A 14,869-nucleotide genomic window follows, 5' to 3' on the forward strand; every position below is an offset into this window, starting at 1 on the left:
ACCACAGCCAGGGCCTTCTCAGCTGTGGCCCTGACCTGGTGCAACTCTATCGAGTGAGACCTGGGCCCTGATGCAATTCTGCAGGGCTTGTAAAACTGCAGTGTAACACTATTTAGGACTGTACTGCTACTGCATTTATAATGAAAGGTGAAGGAGAGGGAAATGCAGAATAAGCAAAAACCAGAACTAGGTCTTTTCTGTGACTCTGGTCATAGTTTCTGCTCATGCAGGTTTATATCAGCTGATGTCAACTGATAATATGTCCCCAAAGCATCAGATCCATAAACCTGCCCCCTTCTCTGTTGGTAATATTCTTCATTCTCAAATAACAAAGTTAAAAAGAACCACACAAAGTTATTTCATAATTTTATTGAGTGCAATTTTCTTTTTAGTACAATATTTTCTGAAAGTTACTGTTACAAACTCTGACAATTTTGACACAATCAACAAGTTGTAAGGGCAAGGGGGGAAATGTACAAGAGGGTGCAAATCCTTTACAGACATCTGATTGGCTATGTACATGGCAGGGCCTCTGTTGGCTGGGACAGTGCAGGCTACTGCAGGAGACCTCCTATTGCTTCTGTTCCTCAAGGAAGAGTCTGGCTTCTTCGTCGGAAGCGATGGCTCTTCTTCAGGCCATGGTGACCTTCCCAGTGGAAAAAGAGGAGGGATTTGCAGTGGGAAGCTTCACTGTCAGGACTGGCCTCGTTCCATGTCCTCCTGACATCAAAAAGCGGCATAAAAGTGCCCCTAAAAGAGAAATGGGAAAGAGACAGAAACCAAAGTGAACTTAATTTGTTTGTAAAATCATGCACATGTTTATGACATCATCATCGATACAGCCACATTTTAGGCGATAAGAGAAGGAAGAGGGTGAATTAATGTTTTTAGACTGGAATAATTTTGCATTGGGTTTCATTGGTGTCAAGGTTCTAGATTGTAACATGGAATATTTCATTTGATGAAAAGGTACTAGTTTTAACAATATTTTAATGTAAGCATTATACAGAGCCAGTGGCGGGTAGAGGGAAGGATGACAGCATGGTATAGCCACAACTCATCAGATCTTGAAAGCTAAACAAGGTCAGTACTGGGAGGGGAAGCCACCAAGTAGCTAAAAAAATGTCCCCAGGGCAAGCACTGAAATTGCCCCCTGAACTCCATTGCCCCAGCAGGCCTCCACAGTGAGGCAGTAGAGTCTGGGTGGCAGAGGTATGTATGTGCCAAGCCACCTTAGCTGTGTTAACAGGAGGGAGGGAAATAAGGAGAGAAGGAAGAAGGGAAGAAAAAGAAAGAGGGATGTAAAAAGGTAGGGAGAAAGACCCACCCGAACTCTGCCACCTCAGCGCAGCCTCTGCAGCGCTTCCTCACTGACAAAGGGCTGTGAAAGCCACACTGCAGCAGCATTGCTTAGTCTATGAGGGTGGAGGGGGGCAAAAGCTAAGAAAACCTTCACACCTCTGCACAGCCTCCATAGTCTTTCCTCACTGAGAAAGGACTGTGGAGGCTGTGCTGGGGCAGATTCCAGGTAGGACTCTGCATGATCCCCCACCCAAGGAGTGCCTAGGGCTCGAGCCCCCCCCCCTCCCGGTCTCCCTGGTTATGTGTCTTCCTCCAAGGAAGGCTCTGTGGAAGAAGGAAATGGCACACCATGTTTGCTTCTTACTTGCTTTTAATGTACCTTGCTGGGGTCACCACAAGTCAGCTGCCACTTGATGGCATTTCACACACACACACACACACACACACACACACACACACACACACACACACACTGTGGTGTAGTAGTTACAGTACTGGACTATAACCAGGGAGATCCAGGTAGGCTACATACACAAAATTGATGGTGGCAGATGCCATGGAACAAATAATCTTTTCTTTTGCACAGGAGAAAATTAATTCATGAATATACAATTAATTGACGAAGATTCTTTATCTGAATTACAGTCTCAACTCTAGTAATGACTGTTAACACAAGAAGGTGTTCTTTCCATAGGCCTGAAGATATGGGGCATTCAGTTTTCTTGCTTATGTCCTAGAGAACACACCACTCTCTGGGTAAAACTGAGTAAGTTTACTGGTACAATTCTAACAGAATGTCTTCATTCTCTGGGACATTCTTATTACACCTTTTCACAGCTACACAGAAATTGTACCCATGTTTGTTAAGATAGCACCTTCTGTGGCTTCCATTAAATACATTCTTAAGTTCTGTTCTACATATAGAAGCGCCAGTTACAGCATTAGATGGCATCTAGGTTACAATTCTTTGAAGGAAGTGATCAACTAATGTTGTATGGCTCCAGATTGCTTTAGCCCTAGAAAATGTCAAATTATTTAAACCTGTTAACTTGTAACCATTAAGCTCACATTGCAGGACAAAAGTGACAAAAATATAAGGGATAACTTATACATCACTGGAGGAGGTTTGAAATTAGGATGTGCCACAATCAACATTGCAATTATTTGCCACTGTCCTGAGAGAGGTGCCTCACCCTGGAGAAGAGGTCTTGCAATGTCGAGATGGCAACTACAATTGATAAAGTTTGGATCTCAATTGTGCAGTGGTTGGGGGCTAAGGTGCTAGCCCTGTGAAGAGGGAGAGGCTAAGGATAGCACCATTTTATTGCACTGACAGAAGACAGACGGTATATCTGTGGGCAAGTTGAGCGTAAGGGGGACCAGAATCAATTATTCACTGACCAAATCTCACTTGTGGTATAATATGCCCACTCTATATGAAATTCAGTGCTTCCAATAGTATAGTAAAAGCCTTATTCCATAGCTAAGCTAAATGATATTCTGAACTGCTGTATCTAAGGGGATTCATCAACTTGAAAGCATATAACACAGATGCCCAGCACCTTGGCCTGGCTTCTCAGGAGAGCAGTGTGGTTCTTCTCATTCTGAAAACACCAAAGAACTTCAAGGAAAATCTCCAGAGTGTGCCCTCCCTCGCAACCACACAATTCACAAGCAATATTCCGGGCCATTGTTACCCAACAAAAGAGCACATTAGAATACTACATATGGATATGCACACATTTAAAATCGATGCCTTCAGATAATGTCCTGTTGAGCTATCCATATATCTGCTCCATTCGAGAATACTTTTTCATTTTGCATGGACAACACTCATGCTGTCCACTGATTTATTAAGACTTCCAAGCTTTCCTTTTTAAAAAATCTGATTCAGATGCCCTGAAAAATTACTCCTTAGGCCCAAATCTGCAATATCTGCTAATCCAGCAAGACCTGACGCCAAGACAAGCTGCCCATGTAGAAGCAGGAGACCCCGGGATAGCTTCTCTCCCCACCTGCCCAGCCTTCCCTCTGTTTTCTGCTCAGCAGTCTACAATACCCAAAACAGATCAATGAAGGTCTGTATGGCATCCTCACCAACTCATTGTTGGTGTGATTGGTGGGATGAAAACAATCTGTAAAGGACAAATAACATTTCCACAGTAACATTCTCACTCCTTTTATGTTTCAGTCCCACAACATCTCATAGGCAAGCATTCTTTGCCATTAGTTCTTCCGCCTCCTTTCCTTTTTCTCCATCAAAATACTATAGTTTTGCCTGACTGCCGCTCCTCTGGCTTTATGTTTGGCCGAGGTAATCACCCCTGGCCTCCACTCTGTGCTAGAGATTAGCTCCGTTCTCAGATGTGTTAGCTGAAATCTGTGCCCCCAGGCAGGAGAGTTAATAACAAGAGAATTGACACCTCTATTGCCCTAATGCCAGCATGAGCCATAACTTTAATAAAGCAGGGCTTGCTTAATGTTGCAGCAGTAATAATCCCCATCCAAAGGTTACCTCCTTCCCCTCTGCAATTCTCTCACAATGGTTCAAAAGTGCCTATATTTTACCAAATGCTCACCACTCTTCTCCACAACTTCAAACTCATTGCAAGTCACAAGTTGTGCATGTCTGAGCTAAAATAGCCTTTTGGGGTTAACATACACTCCATCCTTTTACGGACAGATACTGAAGGAAGTAGTCTTGGGACGATACTAGGGATGTGAGTTAAAGCCCCCCAACAGAATCCTCCCCCAGCACTTTCCTGCTGCATGAACAAGATTGCACCATTGAAACCATGCCACTTGATCTGAACTAGCTGCCATCCAGATTAGGTGCACTGAATGCCAGCAGATGAAAGACAGAGATTTTTTTCATGATCACATAATAACCAGCAGTGATAGAGAAGCCTGGTATTCATTTATCCTCTGTGCAAGCACATGCGCTAACCACTGCCTCATGTCAGGTTCAAGTCACTTGAATTCTTAGAGCACCAACAATCTCCTGAGCTCCTCAAGCTGCACTGTGTTATCCTGTCTGAGCTATTGGAAATCAAGTTCTTGTGCACATGGGGCCCAGAATGATTGATGTGTTCTGCCCACTATCCAGTCCTCAGCAGGAACAAATGCAGTTGACACTTTGTCCCATATTTCATCAGCTAGGACAAGAACTGAACAGCAAAAATGCTCTTCAATTATTGAGCAGATGTACCTCCTAAGCAGTGTCCTGTGCTGCCCGAGGCTGTCTCTTAGAAGTTACACTGCATCCATTTGTAGTGGAAACTAGCACTTCATTCTGAAAAGAGCAGTGCAGGGAATGCCTTTTACCCATGCTATAACAGAGAGGTGGGGCGCAGCATCACAATACTACTATTTAGCCCCATCAGGGGGTCAAAAATGCTTCTAACATAAAATTGCACCTTGGAAACATAAAGCCGCCATGTTAAATAGCAAAACCATTGGCCGCTGCATCCTGTTGCCCAGCACCTGATAACTAGGGACTGCAAACACAATTATACTGGGGCTTGCATTCTACCATCCTAGCCTACTGAAGCTTAAAAATGTCCTTGCAGTGCCTGACATTTTGCTTCTGTTAAAATTCATCTTCTTTTGGAATCAAATCATTTTTGCAGACCTAGGTAGTAATAGAACTTGTATTTAGTAATCTGGAGTTTACCCAAAAAATCCCCCCATAAAAAAGAAGGGAGGAGAGGGGAAAGGGGAAGAAAGAAAGAAAGCAAAAAGGGGGGGGCAGGATAGAAACCAACCAGAGCAAAATGCAACGGAAAAGGAAGCAAAAAATTCAAATCATCTGATGGGAAATGAAACATGCGTATAACTGAATTATGTGGGCAAAGCTTCACTACTTATCATAGTTAATGTATGTAAAAGCTAAACTGAAATCCATCTGATTTACTTCCAAGAAAATGTGTTTATGATCAGGGTGAAATGAAGACAAGTAGGTAAGCAGGGGGTAGGTAGAACTTACAAACAGGAATGGTGGCAAAGTAGATGGACATAGCAAGAGCTAGAAAATGAGCTTCAAAGCTCTTCATAAAATGTAAATTACTAGGCACTATATAATGCAGGAATTCCTAATGGGTGTAATCTATCTTGGGGTACTCTGTATAGAAAGGGGAAATGCGCATGTCCTTTCACTCAGAATCTGATGCAAGGGATAGATTGCAGGGAACAAAATGTTATCTGAGTGCAGCCAGGGCCCCAAGCATGGGACTGCCAACACAATTATACAGGAACTTGAAGTCTACCATCCTTGCTTCTCTGGGGCTCGTCCAAATTTGCAGGCCCTTTTGGAATCCTCACAGATGCACTTTACAGTGCCTAAGGTCTAAGAGGGGTCAGATTAAGCTGCAAGTCTGTTAACACATTAAGGCAGTGGTGGCGAACCTATGGCATGGGTGCCAGAGGTGGCACTCAGAGCCCTCTCTGTGGGCACGTGCAGAGTCGGCCCCCTCCCCACACATCTTGGCTGGCCTGGGCCGCTGGGCTCAATTATTAGCATTAAACCTAAGACCTAGTTTTGGAGAAGCAGTGTAGGTAACCCTGTTAAACACTGTTAAACCCCACTGATTTTCATGTGAAGAACTAAAGCGTGATCCTTTACCTGGGAGTAAGCTCGGTTGCTGGCAATGGGGCTTGCTTCTGAGTAAACTCTCCTAGGGTCGTGATTCACCTGTTGGAAGAGTTGCACGGTTGCTTCAAAGCAAAGCCACCGACTACCACCAAGCTTACTCTTGAGTAATGCACGCCTCGGAGCCAACCATTTTTTCTAAATGAAAACCTCAGTATTCAGGTTAAATTGCCGTGTTGGCCCTTTGCGATAAATAAGTGGGTCTTGGGTTGCCATTTGGGCACTCGGTCTCGAAAAGGTTCGCCATCATTGCATTAAGGTCTATTTGTGGCATTAAGCAAAAAAAGAAATAGACACCTTTCTTTCGTGACTCATGAGATTGTATGTGTGGCCTAAGATCAGGCATCCCTGGAGATGCAAATACCAATCCAAAGGAAATGAACCATAGACAGTGAGGGTAGCCAGTCTCTTACGGACCTGGGGAGGGGGGACGGGGAGAGAACAAAGGGGTGGAATTGAGGGACTCTGTCATCATAAAGGCTGAACACCCTTTCTGCTTCTAGTGACTCCAGCATCTGGACTAGGTAACTATTCTTCCCCCTGGCTCCCCACCTCTCTTGCACACTGCAAAATATCTTGCTTTGCAGAGGGAGCCAATGAAAATTTAACCACCCCCTCTCTGTTAAATGCATATATTACACTTGGGAAAGTGACATACATAGAGTGAAAAGATATTTTCAAGTTTCTAAGAAGATTTCTTACTGGTAGCAGCATCAGATGGGTGTAATCTTATTTTGAGCCTAAATCTGACACTTGGATGTTATCCCAGGAAAGGCTGCAATACAGCTAATAGTGACAGAACCACATTACTAAGATTTATTTGAGATTAAAAGGCCCAACAAAAGAACACTGTTAACATATCCAATGCAGTCAGCATATTTTGCTTCAAATCCAGTGTATTAAAGGCAGCTTTGCAGACCAGTGCACATATGCTTTATTTTTTATTTATTTATTTATTTATTGTTGCATTTTTATACCGCCCTCCCCCGGAGGGCTCAGGGCGGTGTCCAACATTAACAACAGACAGTAAAACAAGATAAAAATAAATTAAGACTTAAAATGCAGCATTCAATATCAAACCTTATTTAAGTTTTAAAATAGATGGCATCCGGCTATTAAAACCTCCTCTTAAGAGAGGGACAGTGGGTCTAGAGTGTTTCTCAGCATGTTTGTTTCGGGCACCCACATCAGCGGCTACGGTCACAAAGGCCGGTGGAAAGCTCAGTCTTACAGGCCCTGCTTGAACTCATTGAGTCCCGCGGGTCCGACAGCTGGAGGAAGAGCATTCCACCAGGCAGGGGGCCAGGAGCGTGTCTGGCCCTGGTGATAGCCGAAGCTTCGCCAGAGGCGAGGGATCACCAACAGATTGGCCTCCGCCAGAGCGCGGGAACCGTGGGACATGGGGCCAGGCGGTCACCGTAGGTATGAGAGATCCCAAGCATAAGGCCTTAAAGGTTAAAACCAATACCTTGAAGGCGATCGAATTCGGCTGGGAGCCAGTGCGAAGCGGCCTTAACCGCGGGCATGATGTGATCTCTAAAGGCACGCCCGTGAGCAGGCGATGCCGCCCATGCTGGACCAATTTTAATTTCGGATCAGCGAGGAGGAGGCCAGCGTGGCGAGTTGCAATAGTCTAATCTGGAGGTGACAGGTGCATGGACCACTGTGGCCAGGTCGGCTTGGGGAGAGGAAGGGCCAGTCGCGGGCCTGGCGAAGATGGAAACGCGGCAGGGTTATGGGCCACCTGGAGTGCCCATTGAAAGAGCGGTTGGAGTGGACTATTCTGTTGAGGGTCGGTGCCAATGAGACCTCCCACACGGCGGCTGAAAGTCCCCTGGCCCCCTCGGCTTCATAAAGGATCTCCGTCTTTGTTGGATTCAGCTTTGGCCTGCTTCAACCAACCAGCAGCAGCCTCCAAACAGTGCTGCAGGCTGCGAGAGGTGATGGCTCCCTCCATCGACAGAATGAGCTGGGTGTCATCAGCATACTGGTGACAGACCAGCCCAAAGCTCCGTACCAGCTGAGCAAGGGGTCGTATATAGATGTTGAATAACAGCGGGGACAGCAGCGCTCCCTGAGGTACACTGCAATAAAGCGGGCACCCTCGGGAGGCCTTGTCCCCACCACACTTGCTGACTCCGGTCCCGGAGAAACGAGGCAATCCATTGAAGGACAGTGCCCGCGCAGGCGGTAGGCGGTGGGTCAAAAGATCGTGATCGACCACATCAAACGCTGCGGTAAGATCCAATAATACCAGCAGCGCCGATCCGCCTCGGTCAAGCTGCATACAGTGAGTGTGGAGGCTTCACTGCCATGATAAAGGACAGTGGAAGGATGGAAAACACGAGCAGTGAGGATTCCAAAAGGGTCTGCAGATTTGGACAAGCCCCACAGAAGCCAAGGGAATCTCAAGGAGCCAGGACAGGAGGAAAGCACAGCCATCTCTGCTCTATCTCACTGTTCACACAGGTGCTCCAGGTCTAGTTGCCCTAACAATGCCATCTCCTTGGGGAATCCAAATTGTCAGCAGAGGGTGGTTTCACATGTCACAGGCAGAGGATTTTGACAGCCACAATGAATTCAAATGGGCCTCTGATTCTCTGAGGGAGGTCATCCTATAGTTAACAGTTAAAACACACTGCCAGATGTACCAGGTAAAGGTTGTTAATGTCCAGAAGCACTTGAGAGTGGGAAAACAGAGACGGGGGCTTCAAGAGATAAGGCAGGTGCAAGGGAAACCAGAGCACAGAACATAACTCCCACTGTGGGTTCAGGATCCCGCTCTGCTTTTGGTATAATATGTGCTGAGTACCGTTCTGGGAGTTACTCAGTAAAATTCCGGGAGTTGGCAGACTGTTGGCTAATTTCTGTTGAGGAAAGGAAGCCAAGATGAACATGTTCCAGAGACCTAGAAGAACAGTAATAGCAGTGCAGTACAGGAAGGAACTCCAGATAGCTATGTTGGTCCCCAGCAAAATTTAGAAACAATAGCCTTTCTTAAGACTGAACAAAATAGCCCAGAACATTGTGTGAGCTTTCAGGCTATAGTGCATGAGCCACACAAAATTATAAAAAATGTCCCATATGATCATTTAAAAGGAAACAGTACAACTTGTTCTGACCATTGAACTTTTTCTTGTTCTGCAAAGAATTTTCAATGCTTTATCGCACTTGCCGTCACGTCAAATTGGTCATTCTCATTTTACAGGAAGAAAACGGCTTGTTAGCTAAACAATGAACCCAAGGTAGAGTTGAATCCAAGTTTCCCAGATCCAGAGCAGGTTCCCAGATCCAGGGATGTATCTACAGAAAACAGCACCCAAGACAAACACTGAAATTGCATCCCTCCTCCCTCCCCCAGCTTATGTAATATTATTGTTTGTATTGTTTATCATGTCTGATACTCTAAGCAAGTGGTGGCGAGCCTTTGGCACTCCAGATGTTATGGACTATAATTCCCAATTGGCCATGCTGGCAGGGGCTGATGGGAATTGTAGTCCATAACATCTGGAGTGCCAAAGGTTTGCCACCACGGCTCTAAGCTTTGTTGATGACTCCAGTGATGCTAGACCCATAGCTGCTAACTGGATGTCTTATCTTGTTGATTGCATCAGCTTGAACGTGAAATGCCAGCATGAACTGCCAGCGTACAGTAACTATTTAAGCATTGATTTCATTTATGTAGATATCTACACTGAACTTTTCCAGTGTGGATGCAAAGCAGTTCACAATCTAAAATTGTCCTGACCTCCAAACATGCTTATACTCGGACCATCTTTCTATCTTTGGTTTGCCTTGACAGCGCTGCATGAAGGAATCAGCAGGATAGCAAAATTACTCTTATAATAATTACTCTTATAATCTGAATTCATCCTGACTTGGATAGCCAATGATGGGCTGATCTTGTCAGATCTCAGAAGCTAAGCAAGGTCATTCCTAGTAAGTACTTGGATGGGAGTCCACCAAGGAATACCAGGGTCACTATGCAGAGGAAGAGAATGCCAAATCAGCACTGAAACCCTTTTCCTTGAAAACTCTATGCGGTTGCCATAAGTTGGCTGGGATTTAACAATTTGAATTTAACAATTTGAATCTACAGTTTGTGTTTGAAGTGCCTTCCTAACAGTTAAACAAAAAAACCTTAAAGTCATTCTGCAAAATGGTTACACAATAGCTGTCACAACTGCTAACATATAACAGTTTTAAAATTGCAGTTCTTAATTTCCAAAAAAAAGTTTTAGCAGCCTGCAATCAGCTGGAGGCAAAAAGATGCCTTTCAATGCAGGTTTTAAGACTATGCTTCAAATATCAAGCACCAAAAACATGCCACATAATGTGACCTGGTCTAGAGGTGCAGAAGAATGGAATAACTACTGCAGAATTGGGAGAGTGGGAAGAATGTGTAGTGGTTAACAGCAGGTGGACTCTAATCTGGAGAATCAAGTTTGATTCCCCACTCCTCCACATGAGTGGTAGAGTCTTATCTGGTGAATCAGATATGTTTCCCCATTCCTACATTCCTGCTGACCTTGGGCTAGTCCAGGGGTAGGGAACCTGCGGCTCTCCAGATGTTCAGGAACTACAATTCCCATCAGCCCCTACCAGCATGGCCAATTGGCCATGCTGATAGAGGCTGATGGGAATTGTAGTTCCTGAACATCTGGAGAGCCGCAGGTTCCCTACCCCTGGACTAGTCACAGTTCTTCAGTACTCTCTCAACCCCACCTACAGAACAAGATGTCTGCTGTGGAGAGAGGAAGGGAAAGGAGTTTGTAAGACCCTACGCGTCTTCTTACAGTAGAGAAAGGTAGAGTATAAATCCAAACTCCTCCTCCTCTTCTTTTAAAAAAATGTTCCCTATTTTCCATCACAATGTAAAATTAATTCACCAAGGACCACATCTTCTGGCAAGAACAGAAGAAATGCAAAAGCAGTGGATAGGCTGGTGGAAGAAAAGAAAGAGGGTGTAGACGCTAAGTTTTCAAAAGCAAAGGAGGCTTCAGATGCATGGGTTTGAGAAGGGCTGGACTGGGGGAGAAGAAAGGAGGGCAGCCCAGGACTCCCAAGAGGGAACCACAGAAGGCCGGTGGTGCGTGCCAGGTCTTTTGACCACCTGCCAAAGAACTGGCTCAACTGCCTCCCAGTCCTTAGGTGAGATTCTGTGAGAAGTGACAACTCGGTAATCAGAGAGTATAATACCCATAGGATATCTTCATGAACAAATGTATGAGGTTGAGGCACTGAGGAAGATAATGAAATACGCGGTTCACGTACGCAGCGTTCTGCCAACATCAACCTGGTTTTCTGATTGGATTATAGGTTTCACCATAATGAATTCTGAATGATTGTTGTATTTCTGAATGGACTTTGTAAGGAGAAGACTATGAACTTATTTGGATTGGAACTACTATTGAATTTCTTACATAACCTTCTGTTATGAAACAAATGAAATGTTTGAGTTCTTGCATGAAACAAATGAAATGAAAATTTATGTTATGTATATAGATATTTGGTAAATAGAACTTTGGTAAATAGAACTTGAGAACTTGAGCAGCAAGAGGTTAAGAGCTCATGTCTCTAATCTGGAGGAACCGGGTTTGATTCCCAGCTCTGCCGCCTGAGCTGTGGAGGCTCATCTGGGGAATTCAGATTAGCCTGGGCACTCCCACACACGCCAGCTGGGTGACCTTGGGCTAGTCACAGCTTCTCGGAGCTCTCTCAGCCCCACCCACCTCACAGGGTGTTTGTTGTGAGGGGGGAAGGGCAAGGAGATTGTCAGCCCCTTTGAGTCTCCTGCAGGAGAGAAAGGGGGGATATAAATCCAAACTCCTCTTCTTCTTCTTCTTCTTGATTTGCGACATGGTTTTTGATACATCAACTGCCTCCCAGCCAAAGAGGCCTAAGCATTTTGCGTTGGGGAGGGAGGGATCCCCCCCCCAATCCAGTCCTGAAGCTTTCACTCTCTGTGAAAAAGTGCAAGCCCACCTTGGTACATAGTTGTTATTTTCTTATGCCAACCTCAAAAGAGGGCGAGGTGGAGAACAGCGTTGTTCCAAAGAGGAGGCAGAGATTCAGCTTAGGAAAAGGGGATCCTTCAATGAGGATGGCAGGTATCAATGCTAGTGAGGACAGGGGAGGGGCATAGAGGATAAGGAGAATGGAGCAGATATCTGGTTTTCCCAGTACACTTGGCTGGGCTGGGGTCTGTAGAAGGCAGACCAAGAAGGGAAGTGAGTCAGGCGGTAGGGTGATGCTGGTTTTGGGAAACCAAGAACGACCCCGCTCTAAAGAGTTCGAACCCCACCTGGCACTTGGGCCCACCACCAGGCCCTGCATGGACCCCTTATCTACTGGCACAACGAAATCTACCTTACAGTTAGGGTGCAGCTGCTGGTCCCCTGAGCACAGGGGAGAAGAGTGCATTGCTGCCAAGAGATACCTCCACAGAGTGTTTGGCAAGCCATGGAGTTCTGCAGCCACTCCATCCCTGCAATTCGACAAAAAAGTGCCAGGCAAATAGCACCCAGCAAAGGTGCTCAACTGAAAAAGCAGCACTTCTTTGTGGGCCCCAAAAGAGCAGGCAATGTGTACGTTCTCCCTGTCTGCCGCTCTAAGGTGGAAGGTGGAGGCTGGGGCAGGAAGAAGAGATGCAGATCTGTCTTGGGGCAACCAGGATGCCCCCAGTCAAGTGACTCCCAGGACTTGGACCCTGGTTTGTGCCACCCTAGTTATGTGCCTGGCTCCATCAGCTCTTCTTCTCCCACCCCAAGTCCCAAACATGTCGGGAACCCCTTCTTTGGAGAAAAAAAAATGAGTGAAAGAAAGTTGTTTGGGAAAACTTGTAAAGGAGGGAAGGGTTTAAACTACCTCCTCCTGCTTCTGATTCTGTGCTGCAAATCCAGAGTCTCCTGGGAGAGACAATGGCTAGGTTTGGAACCATGGATAGGGAATCCACATCTAGTTTTTGAGGGCATGAAGAACCTGTAATTCAACCCCCAGAGTTCTTGAGTCACACCCAACATTTCCTTCACAAAATCACTACAATGGGTTGGATTTCTCTTCTTAAAAATTCACATAAATCTTATTAAGCCCCAAAGCCCCAAAGCACCCACAGGTAGCAGTGATTCAACTCAGGATTACTAAAGAAGCCAGAAATCAACGGTGAATCCCTAAGGTTTGGTAACCTAGTTTTTTTCTCTACACTTCTCCGCCAATTTTAATGTCAAGAACCACTCTAAATTTAATTGAGTTCTTGGTATTTCAGATTCCTTAATGTTTGGAGAGCCTTCAAAGTTTAACAGTACTCAATTGAAGATATGATGAAGGTTGGTAAATAATTCCGTTCATGTTTTATTAAAAAATAAACTTCTTAACACTTCAATTTTTAAGAAGAAACAAACTTTCTATGCTTGAATAGTTACTGGGCTCATTTTGGACTGAGTGAGGCATTAAACTTACAATATGGCTGCTTTCGGCAAAATCTGGGAAATCCAAGGAAAAAGGCAAAGCCCAACGGAAATGCAGGCATCATATAAGTTTGGCCCATTACACATGAAACGCTTATGTCAAGCCTGTTCTCTGTGCAGTGGGCTTGTAGTGGGTTGTCCTCATATTTCTTTGTTTACATGTGTGGAAGCAGCCTGCAGTGCAGTTTGGCTGCTGAACTCTTCTGGGTCTCTGTTTCTCCTGGTTCTCTTAAGCCTGCCCATCAACAGTCTTAAAGACACAGAGCTGATATTCTCTCCCCCACTCCCTTCTCTTCCACACACACATGCTTACATGCACACTCTCTGCTGCCATGAGAAGAGAAGAGAGAGACTTGTTTTAAAACAGCGTCTTGCCTGAAATCAAGTTTTAAAAGTCCTCTCAGCCATTGCGGGGGGGTGGGGGGTGGGGAGAGAAGCAAAGTGGCAGAGATAGGGTGGAGCCAAAGCGATATCTATTTGTACTGTTCTTTGCAAAAGCCCTCTTTGTTGTTTCTTTGTATCAAAAGAACAATCACTTGATCTCTCATTATATGCACTTTAGAGAAGTAGGAAGGAGCCAGAAGCATGGAAAGGGGAGGGGAGGGGGAAGGCTGCAGGGCACCTGGCAATTGATGCTATGCTGTGCTGAGGCTGCGCTGGTGGAGGAAAGACTGAACACAGACATTATACAGAGATGAGGGGCATTCTCCCCTCGTAACTATACATATGGGAGATCAGTCTCTTGATCAATGCACTTAGGGAAGCAGGAAGGAGCCGATAGCATGAAGAGAGGGTGAGGGGAAAGGCGTGCAAAGCGCTGCGAGGGAGTGGGAAGACTGGCCATGGGGGGAGGGAAGAGGTCTGAGGCAAAGATGTGCTCACTGGCAAATCATTGGCAGCAAAGCAAGATTTAAATCATGCTATAAGTGGTTTTGCTTGCCACGAAAAGAGCAGAAAGTGAAAGTGTGGCTCCAGAAAATATATCCATACAAGAAATCTTGCTGTAGTGAACATTGGCCCCTACTATGCAATGTGGCAAGATGAAGCAGATTTGGAGCACGTCTTGAGGAGGACTAGCCAGAGAACACTTCAACTCACACAGAGTCTGAGCTAGATTGAGCAAGTGGCCTTGCCTTAGGCTGTTAGCCAGTTCTCAAACTCAGATCATATGGGAAAGGAGGGAAATATTCATTAGAGCACACTTTCTCACTAACCCAATTGTGTTGGGAGGATATTCCAACACACAGTCTGCAGATGACAGGATGATCTATCTCCCTGTTAATACCAACCATTTGGATTGCTTGCCCTCCCCGACTAAATCAGTGTCATTTTCCCACAGGGAAAAACTGGGATAAAATATGCCCAGAAACAAACTGTCTCTGTATGAGCCTCTTCCCAAACAGTTAGCTACAATTCTGAGTGTACTGTTATTCATCTGAGGGTGAAGTGGGGG

General features: G+C 45.4%; 1 protein-coding gene across 4 annotated transcripts in view; it reads right to left on the bottom strand.

Annotated features, from left to right (window-relative positions):
- Positions 1-354: 354 nt before the first annotated feature.
- The window catches only part of EPHB1 (EPH receptor B1), a 387,492-nt gene continuing 372,977 nt past the window's right edge, over positions 355-14,869 (bottom strand). For all 4 annotated transcript variants that reach the window (XM_048506774.1, XM_048506776.1, XM_048506775.1 and 1 more), the window contains one exon: positions 355-750. The gene's annotated coding sequence lies outside the window, so the exon portion shown is untranslated. The remainder of the gene's footprint in view (positions 751-14,869) is intronic.

This window comes from Sphaerodactylus townsendi, linkage group LG08 (genome assembly GCF_021028975.2).
Source record: "Sphaerodactylus townsendi isolate TG3544 linkage group LG08, MPM_Stown_v2.3, whole genome shotgun sequence".
NCBI lineage: Eukaryota > Metazoa > Chordata > Lepidosauria > Squamata > Sphaerodactylidae > Sphaerodactylus > Sphaerodactylus townsendi.